This window comes from Carex rostrata, chromosome 22 (genome assembly GCF_964058835.1).
Source record: "Carex rostrata chromosome 22, lpCarRost1.2, whole genome shotgun sequence".
NCBI lineage: Eukaryota > Viridiplantae > Streptophyta > Magnoliopsida > Poales > Cyperaceae > Carex > Carex rostrata.
In genome coordinates, this window is record NC_135939.1 from 7083281 (window position 1) to 7097040 (window position 13760).

General features: G+C 33.6%; 1 long non-coding RNA gene across 1 annotated transcript; it reads left to right on the forward strand.

The window, feature by feature from the left end:
• The first annotated feature begins 9913 nt into the window (after positions 1-9913).
• On the forward strand, positions 9914-12354 carry LOC144574363 (uncharacterized). The gene is made up of 3 exons (XR_013518195.1): positions 9914-10103; positions 10731-10774; positions 11865-12354. It is a non-coding gene; the product is annotated as an uncharacterized LOC144574363 (long non-coding RNA).
• Positions 12355-13760: the final 1406 nt, after the last annotated feature.

Consider the following 13760-nt stretch of genomic DNA (forward strand, 5'->3'; position numbering starts at 1 on the left):
AGTTTCTAAACCCCCACATCGCTGAAACTAAAATTAGATTTTTTTAATTGCTACATCAGCAAATAAATTACAGGAGAAAAAAATTTCAACGAATTATTTGACCATGTCAGAATTTATAAACGATTTCTTATTAAGAAACTTTGAAGCAAAATTGCTAAATAAGAAACCCATCTGCATCCCTGAAACTGATTTAAAAACTGCCACATCAGATTAAAAACTCCAAGAGTTTCAGAGATATAGATGCTCTAATGATACTTGGTACGAAGTCATTATTTATTAGGGAAAAACGATTGATAAATACAAAGAGAAGAGAACGCAAGGCAATTTACTACTTTCGTAATAAAGGATGAAAGTATTATGATTTTTTTTTTACCAAAAAAAAAGAAAAATCAAGAGGAGGATTGAGACATCTTTTAGACGTTTGTTACTCTATTTTAGTTTCTTTATAAATATTTGATAATTTCCTTTCAAAATATCTCTCTTGTAATTCATTTCAGACTCCAATATAATTTGGAAAATAAATAGTCCATTGTAATTACATCAGTGTTATAAATAACGGTATGCGGTTGTCGGACGGACAGGGTATCACCAAGCGATTAATCGAGAATAATTGAAAATAACCGGTCAATTAGTCAGAAAATTTTATGACAATTTGATTACCGCCAACAACTAATTGGCCAATTAGAATGTTTTATACAACAATGTATTACATAATAACTTTTGAATTTCCTTCCGTTTGACAAGTGAAGTAGAGTAAAAATGAAGTAATAATAAATCTACATACTTCACTTTTAATTCATTGGTGTTTGGTGGCACTACAGCAGAAAAGACTATCAGCGACCGGTTTTCCGGTCGCTGATAGTCATGACGCCGGTCTCTGATAGTAATTACGGTCGCAGATATCCGATTCCGGTCGCTGATAGTCCGGTCGCTGAAAGCATTGTCGCAGATACTCTTCTGATGACGTCACCGGTCGCTGATTGATGTCATCCGGTCTCTGATAAGTTTTCTGCGACTAATTTTTTTTGTCGCTGTTGTTTTTTGCTGACGTCAGAAAAAAGTATCAGAGACCGGTTTTCCGGTCGCTGATACTCAAAACCGGTCGCTGATGATTCTACCAACATTTTTTTTTGTTTGTTTTATTATTTACATTTGTCCATAATATTTGATAACAAACATACAACATTACATCAATACACATAAATAAGACAACAAATATCAAACATACAAGTGCCAAAAAAACATAACAAATTAAACATACCAAAAATCAAACATAAATGCCAATCATATCTCAAATAATATCTACACAAAACATTTAAACTACATAAGTCATTGTACCATACCAAATAACATCTAAACTACACAAACCTATATCTAACTTGTCAATACCAGTACCGTTCTAATTTGGTACCACCCGGATACAATTATTTAAATACATGATAATTAAGTACCGTTCTCTGGCTGCGATCAAGGTAGCTTCTGAACTCAAACTCTGCTGGCCCTCTTCCTAATTGCTTCTTCAATTCTTTTAGCAGTCTCCTCTTCCAATAGCTAGATTAATATTAAATTAACGAAAAAAAATTAATCCAGAATCTCACTAAGCAAAATCGAACAAGGGAAAAGAGAGAAGATACCAGTGTCGCCTCTGCTGGTTCACCGAGCCTCTGCTGGTCCACTCAAGCTCCTTCTAACCACGAATTGAAAAAAATACGAATTGAATAGAAAATCGAATTGAGCAGAAATTTGAGAAGAGATTCGAGGTTCTAACCTGTTGAGCAGAGATTTGAGCACAAAATCGCAGCAAATCACCAAAAATCACTGAAATTTGAATTGGGCGCGGGGGAAAATTGAAAAAACTAGGGTTCTGTCTGGCGCGGGGGAGAAGGCTGACGCCTTTTTTTTTGTACCCAATACTTTCAGCGACCGGTAATGGCGCCGGTCGCTGATATGGTCGCAGATGCCAGTGGTCGGCTGATGAATGGAATTTATTTTATTTTTTTTCGAGAAATTGAATTTCTGCGACCGGCGTCATCCCCGGTCGCTAATACCGGTCGCTGATACTATTGGTCGCCTGAATTTGAGTGAAAATCTTTATTTTTAGGAAAAAAAAATTAGCATCAGCGACCGGCGTTACCACCGGTCTCTGATACCGGTCGCTGAAGCTCCGTTTTGCTGTAGTGTGGTGAAGTAAGGTAAACAAAATGATAATATTATAGTAGTAGGAATTTGTATAAAAGACCAATATGCCCCAAAGAATTTATATTCGATTATAAGAAAGATCAAATAATTTATCAGAACATCAGCTTGTGAATTAAAAAAAAAAAGATATTTGAACTCGTACACTAATTATTTGATGCTAGAAAACTTTTTGCATTAACTTCTCTTGCATTAATTGTTGTATGTAATATTTTTACACTTATTTGCAAATTAATTACTATGAAAATCAAATTACCTTAATTTAAAATTAATCAGGATAAGATTATATTTAAATTAATAAAAGTTAAATTACTTAATTTAATTTTAAATTATAGTAATGGTAAAATAGTAACTAATTAATTATTAATAGCACTAGTAGTTATAACAATAACAACAACAATAATAATAATAATATATAATAATGAAAAACTAAAAAGGAAAATATTTTAGCCCTAATGAGATGGAATAACTTTACTTCACCTATTGATGATTAAAATATTTTAGTATCTCTCATTTTTCTTTTTGTAAATTTCCCTCGCACCACAATTATATGGTTATTGAACATGAAAAACAAGATCTTTGATCCTATGAAATATTTAGAATTTTTATAAACAAAACTGCACTTTCTCTCTATAGTAGACGGTTAATAGACACGAGCTTTGTTACAGACAGATCTGCATTGTTCAAATTTTTATTTCACCAATAGTTATTCGTTATGTGGTCATGATGTAGTGAGCGACGTCGAAATCCTAAGAGAGAGAAAGAGAAGTGTGAAGAAGGGAAGATGAATCAACAACTATAAAGAAAGAGAAGCTGAGAGATATATGAGAGAGTTCTTTTACTAGACGTGAGACGGTGAGAGAGTTAGTGAAAAATATTAAAGACAAGAAAAGGCGCGGAAAAGTGAAAAACCCTAAAATATATATATAACTGCATGGTTTGATATAAAACACCGCGTATGCTTAACAACATATACCACAGTTCACATACTAACTGTATATAATTAAATTATTGGTAAGTCGATCGAAGAGACAGTTGGACCAACATGCGTGAGAAAACCAAGCATTCTTATCAATATTTATACACGGTTTGTTTAGAAAACCGTGTAGAACTCAGTATCATACACGATTTATTGTTTTAACCATGTTAGATTTGAGTATTTAATTTTTTTTTATCAATTTTCTATTAAATTTAATTATGTCAGAAGTAGAATACGTACGAAAGATCTCATTTATATATGTTTTATCTCAGATATATTTTCACAGATTACAACATTTTCAAGCAAATCAATTATCATTTCTTATGGCTTCTAATTATGAGTCTAAGCCATTAACTGATTTGCTACGAGAAGAACGTATCGATTGGGTGGTATGGTCAGATGGGGTATGGGTGGAAGTGAGAATCCCTCAATTCTATACAGGATTTGAAGAGCAATATAGATTAATTGGGGGCGAATAGGAGAAATTGATGTTGATCAATCAGTCATACCTCCTCCTAAAATTAAGAGAAATCCAAGGAAAAAACACTACTAGAATTCACTCTTTTTTCATGCTCCCAAAAATGGCTTTTTCCAAGGGATTACCCTTGAAAAAAGCCCAAAAATCGTCATTTTCAAGCGCTACCCTTGAAAATGCTACCGTTGATAATACCCTCCTTGGAAATAGTCAGTATTTTCAAGGGGACCGTTGAAAATACTCTTTTCTAGCTTTTTTCAAGAGACTACCCTTGGAAAAAGGGCCGTTGGAAATACTTTCAAATTTGGCCACTGTCTACATTATTTTCAAGGGGAGCATCGTGGAGCCCACCAGATTATTTTCAAGGGGAGGGAACATGGGTCCCACTTGAACATTTCCAAGGGTGACACCCCTGGGACCCACTTGAGTATTTTCAAGGGTAGTTTACGGGGGACCCACCCCAGCATATCCATGACCAGCGAAAGTGGGCCCCACTTGGTCAGAAATTGGCACTATTATTTGAATGGGCCCGTGCATTTTTTCCATGGATATACCTCTGGAATTACTAGCCTCCTATTTTTGGTACCAGAATGCTTTCATTGGACAATCCTCCCGGTACCAACCCAGTATTCCTTTACAATCCCCAATTCCCATTCAAACTGAGAACACATCTTACAAATCGATAGAAAGCACATTGAGAAAAACATCATAAAGCATTTAATAAGCATAAACCTTTTAATAAGAATAAAGCATTAACATAGCATAATCAACACACATTGTATCAAAAAATGTCGAAAACCCATTACAACACAACACCGTGTACTTGCACATTGCTATACACCCAAAAATATTAAAGACAGTATTTCCAAAAAAAAAAATTCAACACCTTGCAACACAGTATTTCCAAAAAAATTCTGGCTTTTTCAGAATTTATAAATATATACTGGTACAATTTTACCAGTGAAAACATTTTGCCCTCACCATTTGATCATTGCGGCTTCACTCCTTGCAACCTCTTATCCAGTTTGAGCTTGATACTCACAAATCTTGTTACTCCACCTGTATCTTTTTAGAAAAAAAGGATACTTTCATTTAATAATTTTTTTTTAATGAAAAGTTGTATAGCTATGTTATTTTTACAACTCAGTAACTTACTAATGCAAGAAATATTCTAAACCCCTTGAATTTTAAAATAAACCTCTGTTAGTATGCACCAATTATGCTTCAGCCACACACCAACATTTTAGTACTCATTTTGCATCATAAACATTTCCATTTAATAATTATCTACCAATCACTCCAAATACATGAAATGCATGGTTATCAGGAGAGCTTTGTTTTTATGCTCTTCCTTCAAGAATTAATGGAACTCTAAACCATGTGAACTTTTGTGTTGCCTTCCAACTACAAATTAACAAATTATAATGCTGTGTCGTTGGATTAATGAGCAGTAGTCAAGGTTAATAACAATTATGTGCTTGCTTACTCTTGTTGATGGTTGGTGCTATTTTCTAACAGTTGATAGATCTCACCATCTACGTTCTAGCACCTCGTGCAGCTAACCACAATGCAATGCCTATATTCAGATCATGTTTCAAAAATTACATCCAGTAATTAATAGTATATATTTATATTAAGGTTTTTGTACTTTTAGAGAGAAAAAGGAAAAGTAAATACCATGTAGGTAAAGTAGCAAGTTCTGCCTTGCTTTTTTCTTCCAATTGAACTCCCAAAATATCCTATAGAAGCTTAACAAAAATAACAAGTTTAGCTGCACGTACTTATAATAAGGTTATATTATTAGAAAATATAAACATTGAAGAGTAATAGAACTAAATCGGTACAACGGTAACTATCAAGTAGCTCACTAATTAGATATCTCAATTAACAAGGAAACCTAATAAGCCCAATACAACAAAAGAACATGATTTTAAAGGTGTATAGCAGAACTGAAACATGCACCATTCGAGGCTCAAATAAAAGTTCAATTGTAATGTGCAAGTAGTTAGTAAGACTATGAATTAAGACAGAAGTAATTGCCAAGTATTGTATCACAAGTCTATTTGTATGAAGGTCTGTAGTTTTTTTCAATGTGCACAGTAAAATGCACCTTGTAGATTATTAAAACAGAAGTTTTAAGAATGAGGCAACTAAAAGTAAAATGAAAAATTAATGAAAATTGAACATTAAAAGAGAACTTACCAATGGGAGCGCATGCAACCAACCATGAAGGCACCATTCTGTTTTATATAATATAAAGACATAAATGTTAAAACTATTTAAAAGTTACCATGATACTTCAAAGAACTACACAGTTACAGTGTGCTGGCACAATTGTAATGGATTGTTAAACTTGATTAAGCAACCAAAGCATGCAACATTTTCAGAAATTCACATACTAGAGCTGAAATGGATAAAATAAAGCTTAATTATAAAATAAATCAGTGTCAAATGAATCAACATTGCCAATTGGGTTAACTGGGACTTGGCATATTTTGGGGATGAAACTATAATCCTTGCTATATGTATAGCAGTACATAATTATACTAGTTAAAAGTTCATGCCTATGCACCGCTTTATTTAATCATTTATAAATAAGAAAAGTTCAATCATATAAACCGTATAGAAAGGAAGTGAAACATGATAATATACTTTAACTTTAAAAGTTTATAATGCAATTTTAACTTAGACAGGTACCTGCACCGCTGCCAACTCAACCTAGTGGTACTAAAATTAAGAATTTGTATCTCATCTTAATTTACTAATATTTCACACATTTTTCAGAACTTCTCAAATAATATTACCTTAATTAAAACTACACTGAAACCACAACCGTTTGGTGAAAGAATCAATCTAAAACCATTTGTCAATTAAAAGTTATGAGTAGTTTCAGTTTGTGACAGATTCTGAAAATACTGCAACAGAATAGGACTGGACTGCAAAGTTTCAGAGCAGTTCCTGATCTGATCGGTACCAGCACATATCATATAATTCAAGCCTTTCACATAAAATCTATTAAAAAATTCAAGCCTTTCACATAATACGGTGTCAAAAATTCAAGCCCCTGAGATAAAGCATTTACATTTTTAACAAACCTAAATTTTCACTCTAAGAAAAAGAAATAGAAGAATAATTACCTCTTTAAAGGATTCGATATGTTTTGGGTGACAAAACGTGCAAATTCCTATAGAAAAGTCGAGCTTGGCATCTACAAAGTGGTGTACTATGTCTGCAATAAGGCAAGCCTGCATCATTAGAAATAAAGATTCTCCTTAGAAAAATATAAATCATTTAGAAAATAAGAAAAATGGAATAAAATACAGAAACCTTGAAAATTGAATATCACATGAAGAAGTTACCTCGTTGAAACAATCCACATATATAGCATGCAACATTAATTATTTATATATTGTTCTGCAACAAAATTAAAATTGGAAACTATGAACTAACCAAGCAACATTAATTATTTATGATTCCTATTTTACAAGAGTTAAATGTCAGTCAATATTCAACAAGTTGAATTTATATCAATAACAAGTTAAGGCTTGTTATCTTGTTATCTATTTAACTTGGTTTAAGGCTTGCATCTATTTAACTATATATCAGATTCCATGCGCTACCCTTGTTGAACTGTTACTGTATTACTGTATATCTGATATATTAGATACATTCTTCCTTTGACCACCCTATATATCAGATTCCATTACTGTATTACTGTTCCCAGCCCATTGCTGAGCTGCTATGGCACAAAATAGGTAACAAAATCCTCAAGTGGCCTGCACATCCAAGTTTAAAACAGAACTCACAGGTCTAGATGGGTCCATATACACATTCAGTAAAGATCTCATGGTTGGGTATTTTTTCCAAATAGCTATTGCATGTCTAGGCTGCACCTTTGGAATAGCTATGACGGCCTTCAACCTGAAATTCAGAGTTTGTTACATTTGTATATCATGCCAAAACTCAACCTTTTAAGATGGATAATTTTCCTATGGAAACAATAAATTATTAAAACGCCCAAGTGGTAATTTTCCTATGGATAATTACCAGTATACTAGAATGAATCAAATCGAATTAAATTGACTTCATTCCATGTTTCCAACACCTCCAACCCTCAAACCCACCCCACCACCCCACCTCCCATCCCTCAAATACCCAGCCCTTCCCAAAATAATGATGATGGTGATGATTCAAAATAAGCTCTTCTTTGGGGGTTTAGCCTTCTCTCAACCTTTTAAGATGGATAATTTTCCTATGGATAATCATGCCAAAACTATTAGATTGAAAGAATAAATAGACAAGTATCGGACTTAAGAGAGGTTTCAATTTGGTTTTTTCGGACTTAATTTAAAAAAAATGCCTAAGTGGACCCTAAGAGGTTCAGCAGATTTCAATTTGGTTTTTTTGTCGAGAAGTACTTGGTTTCAACTTGGTATCTGACTTAAGAGAAGTAAAATGGAAAAAAAAACGCCTAAGTGGACTCCTAAGAGGTTTCAATTTGGTTTCGTCGAGAGATTAGTACCTTTACAGATCAACAAGGGGTTCAGTGGACCCCACGGCAACAGAGGCAAACACCGTGGCTGAAGGATTTGAGGGATTGAAGGAGCTCCTGTCGGACCGCCGTGTGGACAGCAGCGAGGCGCTGGTTTGATTGCAGGAGGAGGGCTTGGATAGGAGTGTGTAGATCCGATTTAGGGTTTTGGCGATAGTGCTCTTTTTTCTTAGAGAGTACAGAGAGGAGAGGAGAGGAGGAGAGATTTTGTTAAGTCTACAGAGAAGAGATGGAAAGGAGACCTATTGCATTTACTGGGAGAATTACGGATCGTAATTGAAGGGAACCCCAATTGAAGAGGGGGAAATAATTTGGCAAAATTTTCGTTTCGCGCTCAACTGGACTTGGAGAATAGGAAAGGGGGTATTATTTTTCAAAAATTTCACTAAGCGCCTCTGTTTGACAAAAAAATCACTATTCATCTCTGATGTGTCAGGTGGGATCCATTTGTCATCCTCTATTCTATCTCTGATCCAGAATTAATACATAAGATAAATGGTCATATTCATTGATAATCCAAACAACAAATTTTCAATCGGACAGTTCAGATTTACATATATACAAATTAATTAATGCTTGCACAGCAAAAAATATGAAAAAATTATTTCCAAATAATATATGTGCAACAAATAATATGAAAAAAATTCAAAAAAATAAAATAAAATAATTTATATCTTCTATAACCAAATCATAGTTATAATTGTCCATCTTATAGACTTTTATCATTATTTGCCCCTCCATATTTAACAAATATATACGAACCGTTCATTTTCACGTGAGAAATTAACGGTCGATCTGTAATTAAATTATTCCATATTTGTTTTAAAATGATCAAGAGAAAAAATTGAACGTAACCAACATAAAAATTTTGAAGTTTTATTATGTCTGAATTTCGATCTAACGTGAAGTGTTCATAACCATTCAATGTTTCGATATTCCGTCGACTTGATGGATAGGTAAACTAAAATAAATTTTCATCAAAATTTGCTGCAGGAATATAAATGCAGTGCTCTTTAATTTCAACGGTTCCGATCGACCAACAGACGACGTGTTTACGTGCGCCTTCATTAACTCACAAAGCAAGAGTATATGTCTTATGAAACATATACTCTTGCTTTGTGAGTTAATGAAGGCGCACGTAAACACGTCTTCTGTTGGTCGATCGGAACCGTTGAAATTAAAGAGCACTGCATTTATATTCCTGCAGCAAATTTTGATGAAAATTTATTTTAGTTTACCTATCCATCAAGTCGACGGAATATCGAAACATCGAATGGTTAGAAACATATGTAAATCTGAACCGTTTGATAGAAGATGTGCTGTTCAAATTACCAATGGATACATCCAATTAATCAATATTGTGTCACAGACTAGGAGGACCCACATGGGTGTACCAAATTTTATCTCAGCCCTCTCTGTAAAAAATCGTCTCTTCTCCAAAGTCCAAACTTTTTTTTTCTCTGAATTCAGAGAGGTCCGGATGGTTCTTTGGTTCGATGTACTCGGTGACCGTCCGATCCAAATTAAGATGCGTGGGCTCTGCTTAAATATCCATGTGTAAATGCTTCAATTTTTGTGCGCCCATATCTTAATATAGATCGGACAGTGCTAGAGCTTATTGGACTCAAAAGCTCAGTTCTCTTTTTCTCTACCTCAGAGGTACGAATTCCTCCGTCCAGAGTATCTTTCATCTCCCCTCTTCGATCCTCTCTCTCAGCTAAAATTCACAGGCGATCCATTCGCCTCCGAGGATTTCCTCTCGCCCCTTCCTGCTCATACCTCTGCAGATCTGAGCTCCGTCGCCACCGCCTCCAGTCTTCTCCTCCCCGTTCCCCTCCTCCCATCGCCACCGCCTCCGCTCTTCCTTGTTCCCTGTCCCCACCTCTGCCTTTTCACTTCAGGTTAATAATTTAGGCTTAAAATCAAGTTGAGATTTCTGTTCCAAATTTCTCTCTATTTAATTCTTTGTTTCCTTGTTTCTGTACCAATTTCAACTGAATAGGCTAAATAGGTTAATCTTGAATGGGTCCTTATCAAGGTTCATAATTCAGGAAGGATGTGAATTGAAATCCAATCTGAACCTGAATGTACATTGAATGTAATCAGATCAGCTACAATAATTTTGTTTAATTTGTTGGGTTTAATGGTCCATACAACTGGTATGTAATGACTCATGTCAGACCTAAAGATTTTTAGAAGTTTAAAAAGTACCAGTAAATTCCTCAAAATGATTTTTGAAATACTTGGTGCTAAGGCACTCAACTTGTACTTAGAACCAGTTGTTATGTTTTCTATGTTGAATTTGTTTGTCACCAAAGTATGGAGTTACATAATTGTAGAGGAGCCATCTGGCATGGTAGTGGTGGTACCCACTTGGTCCGGTACTTGACATTGTTTTTGCTTGGTCTTAGTTGTTTTTACCTAGCTCAAGAAACTGTGAACCCAGCATCCATAGCACAAGCTAGTGTTCTTTCTTGGTTTAAGTACGATATTGTTATGATTTGTTGGACTGATCTTGTCCTTTACAGGTAACGAAGAGCAAAGTGAAGAGACGGGCAGAGAGAGATAGAGGGTATGCATTTCTTATGCAGCAGCAATACCTTCCTATCAAATTTGTTAATTTGTTAATGAGAACTAATAAATCTGAACCATTCGATTAAGTGATTCAATGTCACAGTCATTAGACAAATGAAACTCGATAATCAAAACTATAGGTTAGGCAAAATCAAATAGACAGATTAAGAAACATTTCCATGGATCAAGAAGTATAAACTTTTGATTTTATTTTTAATAAGTATGCTCGACGGATGATATGTCATTATAATTTATAATGGCGCAATATCCTTTTTGGTATCTGACTCACTTGATTTTAGGTACAAGTAACAAGCATTAGACTTGGCTATTTTTTTTTCTGCAAGACAACTTTCTTCGTTCCTATGATGGTGCGTCTCATGTTTTTGTATTATAGTCATATGAAAATAAGGGTAAAATAGTCATATGTAAATAAAATTTATGATGAAATCCAAATATACACTTCTGCAGTTAGCTTTTTGACTTGTATGCTTTAAGTTGTATTTTGATTTACTATTTGCTTTCTATTTACTTGATTATGCTTGTTCTGGTACATGCTTTCCTTAATAATTTTGTATTTATAATTGTTGTTTTTTTTTTCTCAAAAAGCAGGAAAGACAGGTAACAAATTCTAAATGCTGAAAAGTACAATCATCAAGTGGAGATTGGATTTACTTCTCTCTTAGTGTACTGGTACAGTCCTTATGTGAAATGTCAAAGGGGTACATGACTTGTGAAATGTCAAAGGTGGAAGTAAACCAAATTATCAATTACGATATAAACCCTTTCCCCTCCGCTAACCCTTTCTGGAGCACACTTGATTATAACTTATAACTCATAAATTATTTTGCATAGTTACCTATTGGGAAAGGGTTTGAAAGTGAAATCAAATTTTTTGTTAAAAAGGTTGATGTTAGGAAAATTTAAGTGGTTTCCTTTGCTTTGTTTGCCTAACCTATAGTTTTGATTATCGAGTTTAGTCTGCCTAATAACTATGACATTGAATCACTCCAGAAAATAAATGCCTTTTCTTTTTATGTTATTTTTTTGCTTTAAATTGGTGTTTTTGATAATTTGTGCAGGCTGAGCAGTTCAAGCCAGCAGAGCAGGTTACATTTGAGCATGACCATGCACATGTTGTTGATATACAGACCACGTCTAACGGTTTGAATCGGCTGTTTGAACCATTTGGAAATTGACAGTTTGCTTATTTGTTAGCTGCTGATTTCAAGTTTTTGATATTTTCTTAGTTATGTGGACTTATTTGCAAAAGTGTAATAGTTGTTGTCAGACTTGTTTTGTTTGGGTTGTAACTCAGGTTTTATTTTGCATGGTTAGCTATTAGAAAGAGTTTATATTAGTAAAAGAATGCTACTGGTATATATGTTGTGTAATGCTGACATATGGTCAGTTGTAAAACTGATGTGCTGGTACCGGTTTGGTACCAGTCACTAGCCTTACTCCTACAATGAAATCCCATCTTGAAAAAAATTAATATAGCAAAAGAAAATGTAATTGATATTCATGATTATTAGACATATTCACAATGAAATCCCCCCTGTACACTGTATTAGTTAGAACCAGTGGGGATATATTAGTTTGCGTTGAGTTTTTTTTAATGGTTTTGACACTTTTCTTGTTTTGAGAAAAATTGTAGGTGGATTTTTTCTGATCATAGATATATGAAACTGTGTTGAATAATGAGATACTTTGATTTTGTAAATATGATACTTGCATAATATGATATTATTATTGTGTTATTTAGTAATCTTTTTATATAATTTAGTATTATTAATTGGAATTGTGGGTGTTTATTGTACTAGTTTTATTGTTGTGATTTATTATTTTCATCATTCAAAGGGGCATCTCAAATAATCAAAAATGTTTCTGTCTCTAAGAGCTAAACTTTTCCAACGGTAGCCTCATGAAAATATTATATCTAATTATAAAATAATATAAACTGAATCAATAAAATATTTCCAAGAGTGTGCTCCAGCATTTTCATGGGCCTTAGCATAAAATAATATAAACTGAATCAACAAAATATTTCCAAGAGTATTTTGCTCCAGCATTTCCATGAGCCCCACTATAAAATAATATAAACAAACTTGCCAAAACATTTTCAAGAGTAGTCCCTTGGAAATAATATGGGCTATCAATAAAATATAGTATTCGTTCTGTTTAGCGGGTCATGGGTCGTGCAAAAGTATTTCCAAGAGTGGATAACAAGCATTTTCAAGGGTTGGCATCAGAGATTTCCATGCGCTTCTATTTCCAAGGGCCTACCCTTGAAAATAGTTAAATGTGTCAGTAAACTCGATTTTATTTCCAAGGGCCCTTCTTACCCTTGAAAATACAGATGCTACCCTTGAAAAAAACGGAAATTCTAGTAGTGAAAAGATGCTTCTATTTAGTACTTATTTATATAATTACTTTGTTTAATTTTTAGTGTTATTTTGCTTGTTTTTTGAACAAATACTCATGTAAGTATGTGTATGATATTGACTTTGATCTATATATATATCTTTTCTTTGTTTAATATTTGTTGGTTCTTTGTTATTTAATCTATATGTGTATATATTCATGTTAAATTTCTAGTTGTAACTTATAAGCGCACATAAATAAATTAATATGATAACATGTATTTATAAAATAAGAATGCAATTGAACTCAAAACACATGTATATACAAATTGAATCAATACAAACAAATTTTGGATTGGTTCAGATGTTCAGTTGATCAAGGCAGAGTGAATCTAACACGAATTTTGATAGAAATTTGTGTTTGAATATTTGAACAAAACATATACAGATTCTAAACTATTAATTGTGTATGGAGGTCACAAATTGTACACAGTTAGGTTTTAACAAACTGTGTACAAATAATCCTGACTTTTGAACACGGTTTGAAACTAACTTATTGTGTGGGTATGTATGAGCTTTTTTTTGCGTAAGCACCTCCTTTCATTACACAATATTAATGTGTAA